Genomic DNA, 19,417 nt, shown 5'->3' with positions numbered 1-19,417 from the left:
TATATATATATATATATATATATATATATATATATATATATATATATATATATATATATATAAAATGTGTGTGTGTGTGTGTGTAAATTTAACCTAAAAGCTTAGGTAGAAAGAGTGCAGGTTTATACACGTCCATCCCCATGAAACATTCACCCAGAAACCAAGCCCAATCCTGTCAGGATATGAAATGCATCTACCCAAAATCTTGATGCAATCTTCAGTAAAGGCAGAGTAAAGCTGCGCAAAAATGTCAACCACTCAATCAGTCCAGAATCACAATGCCAAAGCCCCAACATTAAAATGCATGACTCCAAGACGAAACCCAACATTAAAATGCATGACTCCAAGACGAAACTGGCGAGTAAAACCTGCGACGTGAAGGTCCCTCTAAAAGGAAGTAAGATTCGGGACTTGAAGAGCGCTTTAACCAGGGTGATCACTCAGCACTCTTGAGAATAACAAAAATACATACAAAACACACGTAAGAATATCCAAGGTAAAACGAATTAACTCCTTAAAGGAAAAGAAACGAGTCCCACCTGAGAGAAGTGACCCAGAAAATCAAGTTCTCCATCATACGAAAATCGACCTCAAACACGAAAGAAAGTATTTCACCGAGAAGAAAAACTTAATTCTCTGGTAAGCAAATAAGTGATACAGGGCTTATGGTGGCGTGATCCAACACGAAACCACAACCCAGTGTCTGTTTCTGAGGACTAAAGCGCACACAGTGGTGTCTGTTTCAGAGTGCGCACACTGTAGTGTTTGTTTTCCAGTGCGCACACTGTCGTATTTGTTTTCCAGTGCGCACACTGGTGTTTGTTTCCCAGTGCGCACGCTGTGGTGTTTGTTTCCCAGTGCGCACACTGGTGTTTGTTTCCCAGTGCGCACACTGTGGTGCTTGTTTCCCAGTGCGCACACTGTGGTGTTTGTTTCCTAGTGCGCACACTGTGGTGTCTGTTTTCCAGTGCGCACACTGTGGTGTCTGTTTCCTAGTGCGCACACTGTGGTGTCTGTTTTCCAGTGCGCACACTATGGTGTCTGTTTCCCAGTGCGCACACTGTGGTGTCTGTTTCCCAGTGCGCACAGTCATACTCGTTTTCCAGCGTATTCCTTCAATAATCAATTGGGAGAAAATATAACTAATGTACAACGATGTAACGTGAAGGCAAGCTTATATGAAATACATTCACGACACTACAGGAATACTAGGAAAATAAGCGGATATCTAGAAGCAAAAAGTGGAGAGAGAGATAACTGAAGGGAAGGGAAGAGAGAGCAAAATGAAGAATGAGAGTATCTTGGTAGATTATATATTCTAATCGTAATATATAAAAATAATTCGACATGCCACATGTTTTCTGAAACACTACTTGAGGGGCCTCATCCCAAATCTGCACACTACCATAACACACAGGAGTGAGAAATATAGGTGAGGATGTAAAATAAACCCAGTGAAAAGGAGCGGCGCCGTGGGCACAATAAGAGAACATTGTATCAACATCCGTGGTCGCAGACTACTCAACATCTTAACATAAGATATCAGAAACACTGCTGGGACAAGTGTAGAAGTCTTCAAGAGGAAACCTGACCCATATCTCCGCCAAGTGCTGGATAAACCAGGCTGTGATGGATATACAGTCCAGCAGGCCGACAGCAGCAACAGCCTGGTTGACCAGAAAGCACTAGACAAGCTGGCCCAGGGCCGGGTAGCGGGAGTAAGAAAACCCGCGAAATGTATTAAATGTATATTAAAGGCAAAGGTCAAGCACTTCGGCCACGAGAATTCATTAAATATGCATCCTGATATGTTAACAGCTGTGTATCCTGGTATGTTAACAGCTGTGTATCCTGGTATGTTAACAGCTGTGTATCCTGGTATGTTAACAGCTGTGTATCCTGGTATGTTAACAGCTGTGTATGATGGTATGTTAACAGCTGTGTATCCTGGTATGTTAACAGCTGTGTATCCTGGTATGTTAACAGCTGTGTATCCTGGTATGTTAACAGCTGTGTGTCCTGGTATGTTAACAGCTATGTATCCTGGTATGTTAACAGCTGTGTATCCTGGTATGTTAACAGCTGCGTATCCTGGTATGTTAACAGCTGTGTATCCTGGTATGTTAACAGCTGTGTATCCTGGTATGTTAACAGCTGTGTATCCTGGTATGTTAACAGCTGTGTATCCTGGTAAGTTAACAGCTGTGTATCCTGGTATGTTAACAGCTGTGCATCCTGATATGTTAACAGCTGTGTATCCTGGTATGTTAACAGCTGTGTATCCTGGTATGTTAACAGCTGTGTATCCTGGTATGCTAACAGCTGTGTATCCTGGTATGTTAACAGCTGTGTATCCTGGTATGTTAACAGCTGTGTATCCTGGTATGTTAACAGCTGTGTATCCTGGTATGTTAACAGCTGTGTATCCTGGTATGTTAACAGCTGTGTATCCTGGTATATTAACAGCTATGTATCCTGGTATGTTAACAGCTGTGTATCCGGGTATGTTAACAGCTGTGTATCCTCGTATGTTAACAGCTGTGTATCCTGGTATGTTAACAGCTGTGTATCCTGGTATGTTAACAGCTGTGTATCCTGGTATGCTAACAGCTGTGTATCCTGGTATGTTAACAGCTGTGTATCCTGGTATGTTAACGGCTGTGTATCCTGGTATGTTAACAGCTGTGTATCCAGGTATGTTAACAGCTGTGTATCCTGGTATGTTAACAGCTGTGTATCCTGGTATGTTAACAGCTGTGTATCCAGGTATGTTGATAAATTAGACACATGTGCAACTCTTGGGTATCTTTATTAAGGAAACGTTTCGCCACACAGTGGCTTCATCAGTCCATACACAGGAGAAGCTTGAAGAATATGCTGAGAATGAGGTAATCAGTCCCTCAACCTTGAGTCGATGTGGTCAGTCCATCAATCTTGAGTAGAATACGGCATATGAGCCGAGAAGGAGCTTATAAACCGTAGGTAGGAGAGGTGCAGCAGTCATAGGTGGTGTCACATTTGCCCAATGTGGAAGTAGGTCGTGCCCAAGGGTTAAGCAAGCGAAGAATTCCTAAGTATTAAGATCCCAAGAAGTTGCAGTGTCTGACAGGATTGTCTAATTTATCAACGTGTCGGTTCTGTGAACCATTCATCTACAATCCTGGTATGCTAACAGCTGTGTATCCAGGTATGTTAACAGCTGTGTATCCTGGTATGTTAACAGCTGTGCATCTTGGTATGTTAACAGCTGTGCATCCTGGTATGTTAACAGCTGTGTATGATGGTATGTTAACAGCTGTGCATCCTGGTATGTTAACAGCTGTGTATCCTGGTACGTTAACAGCTGTGTATCCTGGTATGTTAACAGCTGTGTATCCTGGTACGTTAACAGCTGTGTATCCTGGTATGTTAACAGCTGTGTATCCTGGTATGTTAACAGCTGTATATCCTGGTATGTTAACAGCTGTGTATCCAGGTATGTTAACAGCTGTGTATCCGGGTATGTTAACAGCTGTGTATCCTCGTATGTTAACAGCTGTGTATCCAGGTATGTTAACAGCTGTGTATCCTGGTATGTTAACAGCTGTGTATCCTGGTATGTTAACAGCTGTGTATCCAGGTATGTTAACAGCTGTGTAATCCTGGAATGTTAACAGCTGTGTATCCTGGTATGTTAACAGCTGTGTATCCTGGTATGTTAACAGCTGTGTATCCAGGTATGTTAAGTTATGTATCCTGGTATGTTAACAGCTGTGTATCCAGGTATGTTAACAGCTGTGTATCCTGGTGCCTTAATAATTCCTGTGTATGCTGGTGCTTTGATAGTTCCTGTTTATCCTGGTGCCTTGATAGTTCCTGTGTATCCTGGTGCCTTGATAGTTCCTGTGTATCCTGGTGCCTTGATAGTTCCTGTGTATCCTGGTGCCTTGATAGTTCCTGTGTATCATGGTGCCTTGATAGTTCCTATGTATCCTGGTGCCTTGATAGTTTCTGTGCCTGGTGCCTTGATAGTTCCTGTGTATCCTGGTTCCTTGATAGTTCCTGTGTATCCTGGTGCCTTGATAGTTCCAGTGTATCATGATGCCTTGATAGTTCCTGTGTATCCTGGTGCCTTGATAGTTCCTGTGTATCCTGGTGCCTTGATAGTTTCTGTGTATCCTGGTGCCTTATAGTTCCTGTGTATCCTGTGCCTTGATAGTTTCTGTGTATCCTGGTGCCTTGATAGTTCCTGTGTATCCTGGTGCCTTGATAGTTCCTGTGTATCCTGGTGCCTTGATAGTTCCTGTGTATCCTGGTACCTTGATAGTTCCTGTGTATCCTGGTGCCTTGATAGTTCCTGTGTATCCTGGTGCCTTGATAGTTCCTGTGTATCCTGATGCCTTGATAGTTCCTGTGTATCCTGGTGCCTTGATAGTTCCTGTGTATCCTAGTGCTTTTATAGTTCCTGTGTATCCTGGTGCCTTGATAGTTCCTGTGTATCCTGGTGCCTTGATAGTTCCTGTGTACCCTGGTACCTTGATAGCTCCTGTGTATCCTGGTGCCTTGATAGTTCCTGTGTATCCTGGTGCCTTGATAGTTCCTGTGTATCCTGATGCCTTGATAGTTCCTGTGTATCCTGGTGCCTTGATAGTTCCTGTGTATCCTGATGCCTTGATAGTTTCTGTGTATCCTGGTGCCTTGATAGTTCCTGTGTATACTGATGCCTTGATAGTTCCTGTGTATCCTGGTGCCTTGATAGTTTCTGTGTATCCTAGTGCCTTGATAGTTCCTGTGTATCCTGGTGCCTTGGTAGTTCCTGTGTATCCTGGTGCCTTGATACTTCCTGTGTATCCTGGTGCCTTGATAGTTCCTGTGTATCCTGGTGCCTTGATACTTCCTGTGTATCCTGATGCCTTGATAGTTCTTGTGTATCCTGGTGCCTTGATAGTTCCTGTGTATCCTCGTGCCTTTATAGTTCCTGTGTATCCTGGTGCCTCGATAGTTCCTGTGTATCCTGGTGCCTCGATAGTTCCTGTGTATCCTAGTGCCTTGATAGTTCCTGTGTATCCTGGTGCCTTGGTAGTTCCTGTGTATCCTGGTGCCTTGATACTTCCTGTGTATCCTGGTGCCTTGATAGTTCCTGTGTATCCTGGTGCCTTGATAGTTCCTGTGTATCCTGGTGCCTTGATAGTTCCTGTGTATCCTGGTGCCTTGATACTTCCTGTGTATCCTGATGCCTTGATAGTTCCTGTGTATCCTGGTGCCTTGATAGTTCCTGTATATCCTAGTGCCTTGATAGTTCCTGTGTATCCTGGTGCCTTGATAGTTCCTGTATATCCTAGTGCCTTGATAGTTCCTGTGCATCCTGGTGCCTTGATAGTTCCTGTATATCCTAGTGCCTTGATAGTTCCTGTGTATCCTGGTGCCTTGATAGTTCCTGTATATCCTAGTGCCTTGATAGTTCCTGTGTATCCTGGTGCCTTGATAGTTCCTGTATATCCTAGTGCCTTGATAGTTCCTGTGTATCCTGGTGCCTTGATAGTTCCTGTATATCCTAGTGCCTTGATAGTTCCTGTGTATCCTGGTGCCTTGATAGTTCCTGTATATCCTAGTGCCTTGATAGTTCCTGTGCATCCTGGTGCCTTGATAGTTCCTGTATATCCTAGTGCCTTGATAGTTCCTGTGGTCTGACATTCTCTACCCTGTAACTGAAAATATAACACCAAATACGCTATTACTTGCAACGTTACATATAATTGCACATTCATTTTTACCTTACTATACACATTATGAAAATGCCTCTTTGGGTTATACGCAAATATTTACATTATTAATATTTTTAGTATGCCTTCAGTTATTTCCGGAGTAAATTTGTGGCTCGAAGCGCCTATTTTGTATCGAGGTTAGTCATTACCCGAAATTTACCTGAAGATGAACCCATAATGATGATGATGATAATAACAATAATAATAATACCAGTATGTTTCATGTATAAACTTCTGGTGGATTATCCGTTCACGCTCCTGATGCCGTTACGAAGTTTGCTGGTCTTGCATATTACAATCATGGGGGAGCGCTAAACCCGTAGGATTATACAGCGCATGTGGGGGGGGATATGGAAGGTATTCAGATTCAATTCAGGGAACCGGAGCACAGATCCAATTCCCTAGATCGAGAGCCCCTCACCAGTGTCAAGGAACCTCCTTTGAGGGGAAGATTTATCTGTAGTTCTGGTAATATGTTTGGCGTGATATCCCACCCCCCTTCTAAGTCCTCTTTCTTCGCAGATTTTGTAGTTTCCTCGCCTCCTCAAATCAGCATGGCAATGCATTTGTTTGGACTGAACTCCAGCAGCCATTTCTTGGACGACATCTACAGTCTGTCTAGATCTTCCAGGAACCCATCTCGATCCTCTCCTGTTCTTGGCCGTCTCATTTGTTTTACATCACAAGCAAACACAAATAACTCAATCCCTTCTGGTGCGTCATTTACATATATTAGCAACAGGAGGAGGAGGGAGGGGGAGGGGGGAGGGGGGGGAGGGGGGAGGGGGGAGGGGGAGGGGGGGAGGGGGGAGAGGGGGAGAGAGAGAGAGAGAGAGAGAGAGAGAGAGAGAGAGAGAGAGAGAGAGAGAGAGAGAGAGAGAGAGAGAGAGAGAGAGAGAGAGAGAGAGAGAGAGCGAGAGCGCAGTGAGACTCTCCTGAGCCAACATTTTCTTCATTCACTTGTGGTGGATCGATGAAAGTGTTTGCAACAGAGGGCCAATTAAGCCTCATGATGAGTTTCCAATACTCCCTCTTGCCCCTCCATCCTTCCCTCCCTTCCTCTTGTCTTTTCCTCCTAGTCCTTCTTTCCTGTCTCTCCCTCCCTCCCTTTTGCCCCACCTTCCATCTTTTCCCCTCCACGCCCGACTCACCACTGCAGTTAAGCCAGTGTAATTACCTATTTAAGTTTACATCAGCCGAGCTCCAGCTCTTGGGCCAGTCTTCGATCATATAGCATAATTTGCAAGGCTTATTTACTTATTTAATCCATGTTAGACCCAACTCGTTATCCAGAGTTAATATTCTTATCCCCTGAAGATAGGGGGAATGACGCCGATCAAGGGTTCTTAATCCAGGGAACTGGAGCTACTCTCTACTTCCTCGGATCAAACCTGAGTTAGTCCTATTCTTTAGGGATCATAAGACCTCTATGAATTTCGTGCTTCCCCATCTAATATCATCTTATGCTGTAAACATTAGCAACCATGGATCAATTAACAGTTACCTGAAGACCGTGATCATGACCGTCAGTTACCTGAAGACCGTGATCATGACCGTCAGTTACCTGAAGACCGTGATCATGACAGTCAGGCATCATGAGGCAGTCTGAGGCTGCAAGTATGGATTATGTCACCTTCGCGGTAGATAGATGTCTTCGTTATCTTGGGTGAGGTACTTCCCTCTCAGTTGATGTGCTGCCACCACTCTGTCCCAGACGCTCTGTTTCAGCACTTTCCACTTCTTAGCACTGAACTCAAGCAGCCACTTGTTGGACCACTCGTGCAGTGTGAGTGTCCAGATTTTCCTCTACTTCATTTTTATAATCATAACTAAGCGCTAAACCCACAAGGGTCATACAGAGCAGTCTCCTTCAAAGGCGAGTTTTTCCCTCTCTCCGACTAGGTGCTGCTGGATGACCCCGCCGGGCCAGGTCTCAGACCTGGCTTCCTCAATTAGTAAATATTACACGATTTATTCTACCTGTTATTCTCTCCCCAGTACCAGTGAAGGGTTCCTGATATTCCCTCCACTTTCTGGGATCACTCAGTCGTCAGTGTTCAGTGGTCAGTCGTCAGTGTTCAGTGGTCAGTCGTCACGTGAGGTCACAGACCCTGAGCTGCTTGGGGATTAGCGTGGACGGTTACAAAGCATGGCTTGCTTCTACAGTGTTTTAAAAGCTGAGGTTGGAGAGTTGAAGGAGGAGGTCTTGCTTCTCCAGGAGGAGATTAGGAGGCTGAAGGTCCACCTCAATGGGCCTGGGAGAGAGTGTGAGGTGGTTGGAGATGTGGGGAATGAGGCTTCTAGCAGTGAGGTGCAGTCTGTCTCTCACTGTGAGGAGGCTGTTGGTGGGGTGGTAGCAACGGCTACCAGCAGTGAGGTGCAGCCCAGCACCTGCTACAAGTGGCGAGTTGTTCACAGTAATGGGAGGCGCATCAGAGTAAGGAAAGTTAAGAGTGCAGATCTGAAGGTAGGAAATCGCTTCTCTGTTCTCCAGGATGAATGTACTTCAGTGGCCAGTGAAGGTAAGGGTACTACTGCCCCTGCTAATGAAGGTAAGCGCATTCTTGTGGTTGGTGACTCTCAGGTAAGATATGTTGATCGTGCTTTTTGTAATAGGAATAAGAAGATGAGAGATAGAGTGTGCTTCCCTGGAGCTGGTGTTGGGGACATTGTCAACAGACTGGATAATATCATGTCAGGTAATGGGAACAAGCCCATTATCTGTCTCAGTGCTGGTGGAAATGATATTGGGAAGGGTAGGAGAGAAGAGCTGCTAGATAAGTACAGGTCAGCTATAGATTTCATTAAGTCTAAGGGAGGGATCCCAATCATATGTAGCATCTTGCCTAGAAGGGGAGTAGGAAATGAATGGTTGTCTAGGGCAATTGGTGTAAATTGCTGGCTAGACAGATACTGCAAGGAACTTGCAATCCCATTCATTGACAACTGGAACAACTTTTATGGCAAACATGATATGTATGCAAGGGATGGGGTTCATCTCTCTGGGGCAGGGGTGGTAGCACTTGCAGACTCGATTGAGAAGGCCATTGGTGAAATGCCTATGATTTTAAACTGATGGAAGATAGAGGTATGGGTGTGTGTGGGAAACAAGCAGGTTCCAACACTAGGGTTGGAAACAGTAAATGTATAAAAGGCATTCAGCATGAAGTTATAAATAAAGACAATAGAACAGGTCAGCAAACAAAGGGGGACAGCAGAGGGCAGCAAGGGACTAGCTCCCTTAAGGTTTACTATACTAATAGCAGGAGTGTTAGAAATAAGATAGATGAGCTAAGATTAATTGCAAGTGCAGGAAACATAGATATTATTGCTATAACAGAGACCTGGCTCAATCTGAAAGATAGAGAGATGCCCTCTGAATGTCACATACAAGGCTATAAATTATTCCACACTGACAGGGTCAACAGGAAAGGTGGTGGAGTAGCGATGTATGTCAGAGACAATTTAAATTGTTGTGTTAGACAAGATATTAAATTAGAAGCGTCAGCCACTGAATCTGTTTGGTTACAGCTTCTCGAGGGCCGAGAAAAACTAATTTTGGGTGTGATTTACAGGGCCCCAAATCTTGATAGGGAGTGCAGTAAACTTCTATGGGACGAAATTCGTAAGGCATCTACATACGAAAATGTTGTGCTAATGGGAGATTTCAACTATAGACAGATTGACTGGAGCAATTTGACAGGAAATTTAGAGTCGGGTGACTTTCTTGATACGATCCAGGATTGTTTTTTAAAACAGTTTGTGACAGAGCCAACTAGGGGAAATAACCTCCTTGACTTGGTTCTTGCCAGTAGGGAAACACTAATTAATAATCTTGAGGTTAATGATGAGCTTGGGGAGAGTGATCACAAATCACTCAGTTTTAACATATCATGGAATTCCCCTAATAATGGCAATCAAGTCTCCGTCCCTGACTTTCGCTTGGCTGATTTCATAGGACTGAAAAATTACTTAGGTGGGCTGAACTGGAATGACCTGACTAGGGGTCAGGTAGGTAGTGATGGTTGCCGATATGATGCTTTCCAGGGCATAGTTCTAGCTGCTCAGTCAAATTATGTTCCAAATAGGGAAATCAGATCAAACAAAAATGATCCTAAATGGATGAACAATAGATTAAAATATCTGATTGGTCAAAAGAGAGGCATATATAGGCAAATCAAAAGAGGAGAGGGGCAATTAAGAAATCGATATATTCAGTTAAAGAGAGAAATAAAAAAGGGAATTAGAAAAGCAAATAGAGATTATGAGGTTAAAGTTGCAAGAGAATCGAAGACTAACCCAAAAGGATTCTTTCAGGTATACAGAAGTAAGATCAGGGACAAGATAGGCCCACTCAAAAGTTCCTCGGGTCAGCTCACTGACAGTGATAAGGAAATGTGTAGAATTTTTAACACATACTTCCTCTCAGTTTTTACACAGGAGGATACCAGCGATATTCCAGTAATGATAAATTATGTAGAACAGGACGATAATAAACTGTGCACTATTAGGGTCACAAGTGACATGGTCCTTAGGCAAATAGATAAATTAAAACCTAACAAATCCCCAGGCCCTGATGAACTGTATGCAAGGGTTCTAAAGGAATGTAAAGAGGAGCTTAGCACACCTTTGGCTAATCTTTTCAACATATCACTACAAACTGGCATGGTGCCAGATAAGTGGAAAATGGCAAATGTGATACCTATTTTCAAAACAGGTGACAGGTCCTTAGCTTCGAACTATAGACCAATAAGCCTAACCTCCATAGTGGGAAAATTTATGGAATCAATAATTGCCGAGGCAGTTCGTAGCCACCTTGAAAAGCATAAATTAATCAACGAATCTCAGCATGGTTTTACAAAGGGGCGTTCCTGCCTTACGAATTTATTAACTTTTTTCACTAAGGTATTTGAGGAGGTAGATCATGGTAATGAATATGATATTGTGTATATGGACTTCAGTAAGGCTTTTGACAGGGTCCCACATCAGAGACTATTGAGGAAAATTAAAGCACATGGAATAGGAGGAGAAATTTTTTCCTGGATAGAGGCATGGTTGACAAATAGGCAGCAGAGAGTTTGCATAAATGGGGAGAAATCAGAGTGGGGAAGCGTCACGAGCGGTGTTCCACAGGGGTCAGTGTTGGGCCCCCTGCTGTTCACAATCTACATAAACGACATAGATGAGGGCATAAAGAGCGACATCGGCAAGTTTGCCGATGACACCAAAATAGGCCGTCGAATTCATTCTGACGAGGACATTCGAGCACTCCAGGAAGATTTGAATAGACTGATGCAGTGGTCGGAGAAGTGGCAGATGCAGTTTAATATAGACAAATGCAAAGTTCTAAATGTTGGACAGGACAATAACCATGCCACATATAAACTAAATAATGTAGATCTTAATATTACGGATTGCGAAAAAGATTTAGGAGTTCTGGTTAGCAGTAATCTGAAACCAAGACAACAGTGCATAAGTGTTCGCAATAAAGCTAATAGAATCCTTGGCTTCATATCAAGAAGCATAAATAATAGGAGTCCTCAGGTTGTTCTTCAACTCTATACATCCTTGGTTAGGCCTCATTTAGATTATGCTGCACAGTTTTGGTCACCGTATTACAGAATGGATATAAATTCTCTGGAAAATGTACAAAGGAGGATGACAAAGATGATCCCATGTATCAGAAACCTTCCCTATGAGGATAGACTAAGGGCCCTGAAACTGCACTCTCTAGAAAGACGTAGAATTAGGGGGGATATGATTGAGGTTTATAAGTGGAAGACAGGAATAAATAAAGGGGATGTAAATAGTGTGCTGAAAATATCTAGCCTAGACAGGACTCGCAGCAATGGTTTTAAGTTGGAAAAATTCAGATTCAGGAGGGATATAGGAAAGTACTGGTTTGGTAATAGAGTTGTGGATGAGTGGAACAAACTCCCAAGTACAGTTATAGAGGCCAGAACGTTGTGTAGCTTTAAAAATAGGTTGGATAAATACATGAGTAGATGTGGGTGGGTGTGAGTTGGACCTGATAGCTTGTGCTAACAGGTCGGTTGCCGTGTTCCTCCCTTAAGTCAATGTGACCTGACCTGACTAGGTTGGGTGCATTGGCTTAAGCCGGTAGGGACTTGGACCTGCCTCGCATGGGCCAGTAGGCCTTCTGCAGTGTTCCTTCGTTCTTATGTTCTTATGTTCTTATTATTACCTACCGAGGCAGGATACAAGAGAAAATGAGCGCGGGTACATATCGCTCTCCAGGAGCCTTATCAAGCGAAACCTACCAGCACTGAATGTCTTGTTAATTGTCCTTATGTTCTTTTATCTAATATATTGTACATGGATAGTACAGAAAAACGTTTCTCCCTACCCTCTACCTCCTCAGAGAGAGAGAGAGAGAGAGAGAGAGGAGGGGAGGGTTATGCACTTCAGGGCTGGCTACTTGTGTGTAGTCGTGCCTAGTTTCTGGCGACGCTTCCATCCTTACTGAAAAGCATTCGGATGAAGAGTTCCAGGATTCGGGTAAGTGCTGTAGACTCCGCGCAGAGCTGCAAGATCCCGTCAGAATAAGTTACAGTGTAATGTTTGAAATCAACAATTAAAGGTTACTTCAGTTACTCTATTAAATAATAAGGGCTTTCTTTTATTATCCAAATTGAATACTATTCTATGAAGCAAATAAATTATATTGTTCTAAATATATATATATATATATATATATATATATATATATATATATATATATATATATGAAAAACACACACTCTGAAAGAATAGAGAAAGTCCAAGCTCTTTAGTGACTACTCACATTATCAAGCGAACCATAGTTCCTTGATAATGTGAGTAGTCACGAAAGCGCTTGGAATTTCTCTATTCTTTCAGAGTGGTTGTTTTGCATATTTTGAAATCACCTGTTTACTGTGATCTTATTGCATATATATATATATATATATATATATATATATATATATATATATATATATATATATATATATATATATGTCGTGCCGAATATGTAAAACTGGTCAATTAGCAAGAACTCATTTAAAATTAAGTCTTTTCTGAAATTTTCTCTTATACGTTTAAAGATATATTTTTTTTCATTAATGTTAATGTAAAAAATTTTAATTTTGCACCAAAAGAATCTTAGAAAACTTACCTAACCTTATTATAACAAGATCAATTTATTTTAGCCTAACCCAACTCAATATATTTTAAATACGTTTACAGTAATTTAGTACTAAACAAACACAATCAAATATATTTTTTTCGTTAGGTTCAGAATGGTTTTGGAGAAATTATTGCATACACAAATTTTCACTTGTCCTATATGGCAAGATGAGCGTTGCTATTTAAGCCAAGATCGCAAGTTCTGCCTATTCGGCACGACATATATATAAATGCATACACACCACAAATAAAATCATTAAATGCATGAGGATTGCGTGTTGTTGCACACGGGTCGACCTTGTAGCGCTGTGGTCAGTCAGTGCTGTAAATAGTAACATCCCCAGTTACGTGAGCCTCCACCGGATGAGTTGCACACATCTGATTATCACTGTAGAGTGACAGTGAACCACATGAAATCCCCCTTACAACTCACCTATGTTGCACATTTGATTATCACAGCAAAGCGAACGTGAACCACCTAAAACTACTCTTACAACTGACCTATATTGCACATCATGTTACTGAAGTAAGCGTAAATCTTACAAACGCATATTTTCAAAAATAACGTAAGATGCACACTACGTTACCACAATTAATATTATTACTCTCGTTGCTCTTGTATTTATTTAGAAGTGCTAAATCTGTAGGGGCTACATAACACTTGAGGAATTGGAGTTAAGTTTTCTCCAAAGAGGAGGTAAAGTGAACATGGCACTAATGAAGTTTCTCTTTTAACGTCAGGTGAACGCCATGTTACCAAAGTGAACATGAACATCAAGATGCTCCTCTTGAAACATGCCTAAGGTACACATTAATTGCTACTGTAGAGACGAATCTGATGAAGTCATACAACTGCACTAGCTCTACAATATAGGTAATAAATGAAATACATAATAATAATTATAGTGGTGCGCCTGGTGGTGGTTCCGGGATGAACTGCCAGTTACTGGTAAATACACAGGTAATTCCCCAAACGCAATCATTTACTTAATCTCACACTGACCTTGTTCAGAGAAGGAACTTGTTCATAATCCCTTTCCTCTAGGTCCTGGTCAAGGACTTTCTGTGTTATCCCCTTTCTTAAACGTGAGTCAGCCAGTCTGCTGACATTGTAACCCTCTGGCCGACTCCTGCTCTAGTCTTGACAGTGATTGGTTATGTGATATTATAACCCTCAAGGCAAGGAAGGTCACCTCTCTCATGCTCTTGTCTGGACAGTGATTGGTGAGGTGACATTACAACCCTCGTAAGGAAGGTCGCCTCCTGCTCCAGTGTTTTGCCGGGGGTTAAAAAAATCATGTTCGGGCCTAAACAAAAGTTTTTGCTATCCCATAAGAAAAGGGTTATAGCAATTTATGACCCTCCATCACTTCCACGACTAACAACTTTCCCTTCGTTCTCTCGAACGTACATCATAAATACTAACACAGAACTTTAAATATTAAAATTAGTACCTGTATAACGGAAGGTTCTGAAAAGCCCTAGGCTTTTTATGCTTATTCTGTTACCTCGTAGTGTATTTTTTTACAACCCTGTTTTTCATTAGGGATATTTAGTGCAGCATACCATGCCTTTCCCCTCACGTAAGGGGCTGTGTACACCCTTGGAGTTTTTCCTGTGTCTTCCAGATGTAAATTTGAGTGATTCATAAAAAAAACATAACACTGGTGTTATCTTCTTACACTGAAATCATTTTTACCCGGTTTTACCCCACTTTCGCTTTGCACAAGCCCTGCCCCACCTCTCTCACCCACAAACTCCACCTCAACCTTCCTCACCACCCACGAGCTCAGCTCCAATCTTCACTGCTCATACTCACAAGTAAACACACAGTGATAACGTGAGCAGCTGTCATAAGCCAGTAAATTTCCTGTTTACGGAGAATCACTCAACGTGACTATCTTTGGTGAGGGAAGTGACGTCCTTGTGGAACCTCCATACATAGCCCCGTGACCAGACACCCACAGCAACGATGCCAGCAGGAGCTACCACCCGCACAAGCTGCTTGTGTGTACAGGTTAAGAGGCGAGGGAATACCAGATAATATGACCAAGTTCAAACCCTCATACCCTTTACAAGGTATTAGTTACAAGAAAATAGGCCAGGGACTGATATTCGAACCCCTGTAAAGACAATTCGGTGAATACATGATCCAACTAGGGCAATCATTCCCATACTTTCTGCCCAGGGCATAGTCACTATGATAATGTTTCATGAATCATCTATTCTCATCATCAGGTCTATAACAAAATAAATTTATAATTACAAAGTATAAAATTGCAAGTTTTAAAAACTTTGAGCATATATAAAGTAATAAATCAATAAACATTAAAAATACAAAATTACCATCACTCTTAAAGCAAGAGAGTTCGCAAAAGCTCTCGCTTGTGCCGATACCCAGCATAAAATGGTAAACAGAGCTTGTGGTAGCTTTAGTTCCATGTCTGAAGGGTAAATGACCAGGACCTTAAACACCAACTACGGCTAGCAGATCTATTTCCCATCAGCACAAACGAGAGCTACTATACCTACTCCTATTTTTTTAATAAGATGGGGGAGGGGCCTCGAATCCATGACGCTAGCATCCCAGCCAAGCCGAAATACTATTTATGGTGCCCCATACCATCGTACCTAACGTAGCATTAACATCTAGTGAAAGCATTTCCTTGTTGTGGTACTACTAATCACCCTCTGTAGTACACTATTAGTCCTTCTGTAAACATGTTCACCAACACTGTAAAAGACTTTCTTATCACAACTCTCCCCACCATCTGATCACTTTAAAAGCGCTTTATCAAGCCATCCCTGTAAGAGAGAGAAAAAAAAGATCAGCCGTAAGAAAACGCCAAAATATTATGCGCGCTCTACGTTATCATGATAACGCACCTGAACTCCCAGCGGAGAGAGGAAAAGGGGTGATGTACACTGAAGAATTTTTTGGTTTAACATCATTATGTACACGGACATTTTTTACCCAATACCTAAATACATTCAGCATGTACCGTGGATTCTTACATACAGAACCGGAGCGTTTTCTTACAAAGGTTATGACATTCCAGCAGTACTGGAGTGTTCCTAACACATTTTTCTCTGCGCGAGACTCGCAAATGTCAGCTAACATACAGGTACCCATTATTTAACTGCTAGGTGAGCAAGGGTGTAAGAAAACTTCCTTAAATGTTGGTGAGGGGGAAAAGGGGAAGAGAGAGGAAAGAAAGGGGAGGTAGTAAGGTGAATATGATGATGGGGGTGAGGTGAGGAAGAATTTGAAAGTGCATGCTTCTTACACTAAACAATTTGCATTTCCCCTTATCAGGTGTTTTCTTCCAATCTTTTAACACACAACTTTAGAGCGACACTGGCTCAGCAGCAGCAGCAGGAAGGAAAATGAGGGAAATGAAGCGTGTATAGCTGTATCAGGCCGTCAACTAGTCATAGCGACACTGCACGGTATGCTCACACCTTTGTCATATAATGTTACATAACTGCCTGCAGTTGAGACTGTGGTATCGGAAGTGACGCCCTCCACAGCAGCCGCCCGCCAAGTGTTAAATGTTAACTGATTTTCAACAACACAGCTGGATACCACACACATCAGATCGCTCTACTGAGTGATTTGATATGAAATTTGACCTCAGTGAACATCATACTTTTATCAATAGCCCATAGGAAGACTCAGACAGATGGTCAGATGGACGGACACACACAGACACACAAACACACGCACACAGAAGAAGTGAAGAGGCTTCTGAGTGAGCTAGATACCTCAAAGGCAATGGGGCCAGATAACATCTCCCCATGGGTATTGAGAGAGGGAGCAGAGGCGCTATGTGTACCCCTAACAACAATATTCAATACATCTATCGAAACAGGGAGATTGCCTGAGGCATGGAAGACAGCAAATGTAGTCCCAATCTTTAAAAAAGGAGACAGACATGAAGCATTAAACTGTGGAACACCTAGAAAGGAACATCAACAGCAGCCAACATGGTTTCACAGTAATTGCATTTTCTTGGACTGCAAGAAGGCGTTTGATGATATTGGTGCAAAAACTGGAGGACCAAGCAGGGATAACAGGGAAGGCACTACAATGGATATCATGGTACGTGGCGAGAGAGTGGGCACCTGTGACCAGCGGGGTCCCGCAGGGGTCAGTCCTAGGACCAGTGCTGTTTCTGGTATTTGTGAACGACATGACGGAAGGAATAAACTCTGAGGTGTCCCTGTTTGCAGATGACGTGAGACACTGTGTCAGAGTAGTAAGACAAGTGGAGAGATCCATACATAGCTTTAAGCAGGGTATGATTGACGTGTATAGTATGCAAAATTATGGAGAAGATTATCAGGAGGAGAGTGGTGGAGCACCTGGAGCGGAACAGGAGTATAAATGCCAACCAGCACGGATTCACGGAAGGCAAATCCTGTGTCACAAACCTTCTGGAGTTTTATGATAAAATAACAGAAGTAAGACAAGAGAGAGGGGTGGGTTGATTGCATCTTCTTGGACTGCAAGAAGGCCTTTGACACAGTTCCTCACAAGAGATTAGTGCAGAAGCTAGAGCATCAGGCGCATATAACAGGAAGGGCACTGCAATGGATCAGAGAATACCTGACAGGGAGGCAACAACGAGTCATGGTACGTAATGATGTACCACAGTGGGCACCTGTGACGAGCGGGGTCCCACAGGGGTCGGTCCTAGGACCAGTGCTATTTTTGGTATATGTGAACGACATGACGGTAGGGTTAGACTCAGAAGTGTCCCTGTTTGCAGATGATGTGAAGTTAATGAGGAGAATTAAATCTGATGAGGACCAGGCAGGACTTCAAAGAGACCTGGACAGACTGGACACCTGGTCCAGCAAATGGCTTCTCGAATTTAATCCTGCCAAATGCAAAGTCATGAAGATAGGGGAAGGGCACAGAAGACCACAGACAGTATAGGCTAGGTGGCCAAAGACTGCAAACCTCACTCAAGGAGAAAGATCTTGGGGTGAGTATAACACCGAGCATGTCTCCGGAAGCACACATCAATCAGGTAACTGCTGCAGCATATGGGCGCCTGGCAAACCTGAGAACAGCATTCCGATACCTTAGTAAGGAATCATTCAAGACACTGTACACCGTGTATGTCAGGCCCATACTGGAGTATGCAGCACCTGTTTGGAACCCGCACTTGATAAAGCACGTCAAGAAACTAGAGAAAGTACAAAGGTTTGCAACAAGGTTAGTTCCAGAGCTAAGGGGAATGTCCTATGAAGAAAGATTAAGGGAAATCGGCCTGACGACACTGGAGGACAGGAGGGTCAGGGGAGACATGATAACGACATATAAAATACTGCGTGGAATAGACAAGGTGGACAAGGACAGGATGTTCCAGGGAGGGGACACAGAAACAAGAGGCCACAATTGGAAGTTGAAGACACAAATGAGTCAGAGAGATAGTAGGAAGTATTTCTTCAGTCATAGAGTTGTAAGGCAGTGGAATAGCCTAGAAAATGACGTAGTGGAGGCAGGAACCATACACAGTTTTAAGACGAGGTTTGATAAAGCTCATGGAGCGGGGAGAGAGAGGGCCTAGTAGCAACCGGTGAAGAGGCGGGGCCAGGAGCTAGGACTCGACCCCTGCAACCACAAATAGGTGAGTACAAATAGGTGAGTACACACACAACCCGCTGTGACGATAATCCACTCGAGGTTCGAGGTTCTGACCAGAGCTTTGGTAAGATGGGAGGGAGGAAGAAGGATGGGTAAGGATGAAATGTAGGAAAGGTTGGGGGGGGAGGAGGGGTAGGTGGGGTTGTAAAAGGGTAGTAGCCTATCCACTTTGGTGTATTTTGAATATGCGTGTGTGCATATTGAGTAATTTATTGAGAGGTTGGTTAGGATAGGATAGGATTTCGTTCGGATTTTTAACCCCGGAGGGTTAGCCACCCAGTATAACCCAAGAAAGTCAGTGCGTCATCGAGGACTAATTTATTTCCATTGGGGTCCTTAACCTTGTCCCCCAGGATGCGACCCACACCAGTCGACTAACACCCAGGTACCTATTTGCTGCTAGGTGAACAGGACAACAGGTGTAAGGAAACGTGTCGAAATGTTTCCACCCGCCGGGAATCGAACCCGGGCCCTCCGTGTGTGAAGCGGGAGCTTTAGCCACCAGGATATGCTTCCTGCCCATCAACTGAACACTGCTATATTGTTGTTATACCAGTGCGCCACTGAATTGGAAGGATACATACTGCATGCAATTGATAATCCACTATAATTCAACTGCCCTGGAATTCCAAATAGCGAATAACAAACGCTACACACTGTAGTCCTGATGCAGATTGTTTCTTTACGTAGACGCTGAATTTCTGACCTGGGTGAGTAAGCACCAGGGTGAGTTTACCCTGGTCCTTCACTCTACAGCTTTGCATATACAAAGTAAGGCTCTGGTGGCTAAAGCTTTCGCTTCACACGGCGAGGGTCTGGGTTCAATTCCCAGTCAGGGTAGAACACTGGG

At 43.1% G+C, this 19,417-nt stretch overlaps 1 protein-coding gene across 2 annotated transcripts in view; it reads right to left on the bottom strand.

Moving 5' to 3' along the window:
- The window catches only part of Snrk (SNF related kinase), a 374,848-nt gene that overhangs the window by 345,214 nt on the left and 10,217 nt on the right, over positions 1-19,417 (bottom strand). The window lies entirely within an intron of this gene.

Source organism: Cherax quadricarinatus, chromosome 30 (assembly GCF_038502225.1).
Source record: "Cherax quadricarinatus isolate ZL_2023a chromosome 30, ASM3850222v1, whole genome shotgun sequence".
Classification (NCBI taxonomy): domain Eukaryota; kingdom Metazoa; phylum Arthropoda; class Malacostraca; order Decapoda; family Parastacidae; genus Cherax; species Cherax quadricarinatus.
The sequence above is the reverse complement of the archived record's forward strand: the minus strand, read 5'-3'. Positions and strand labels throughout refer to the sequence as shown.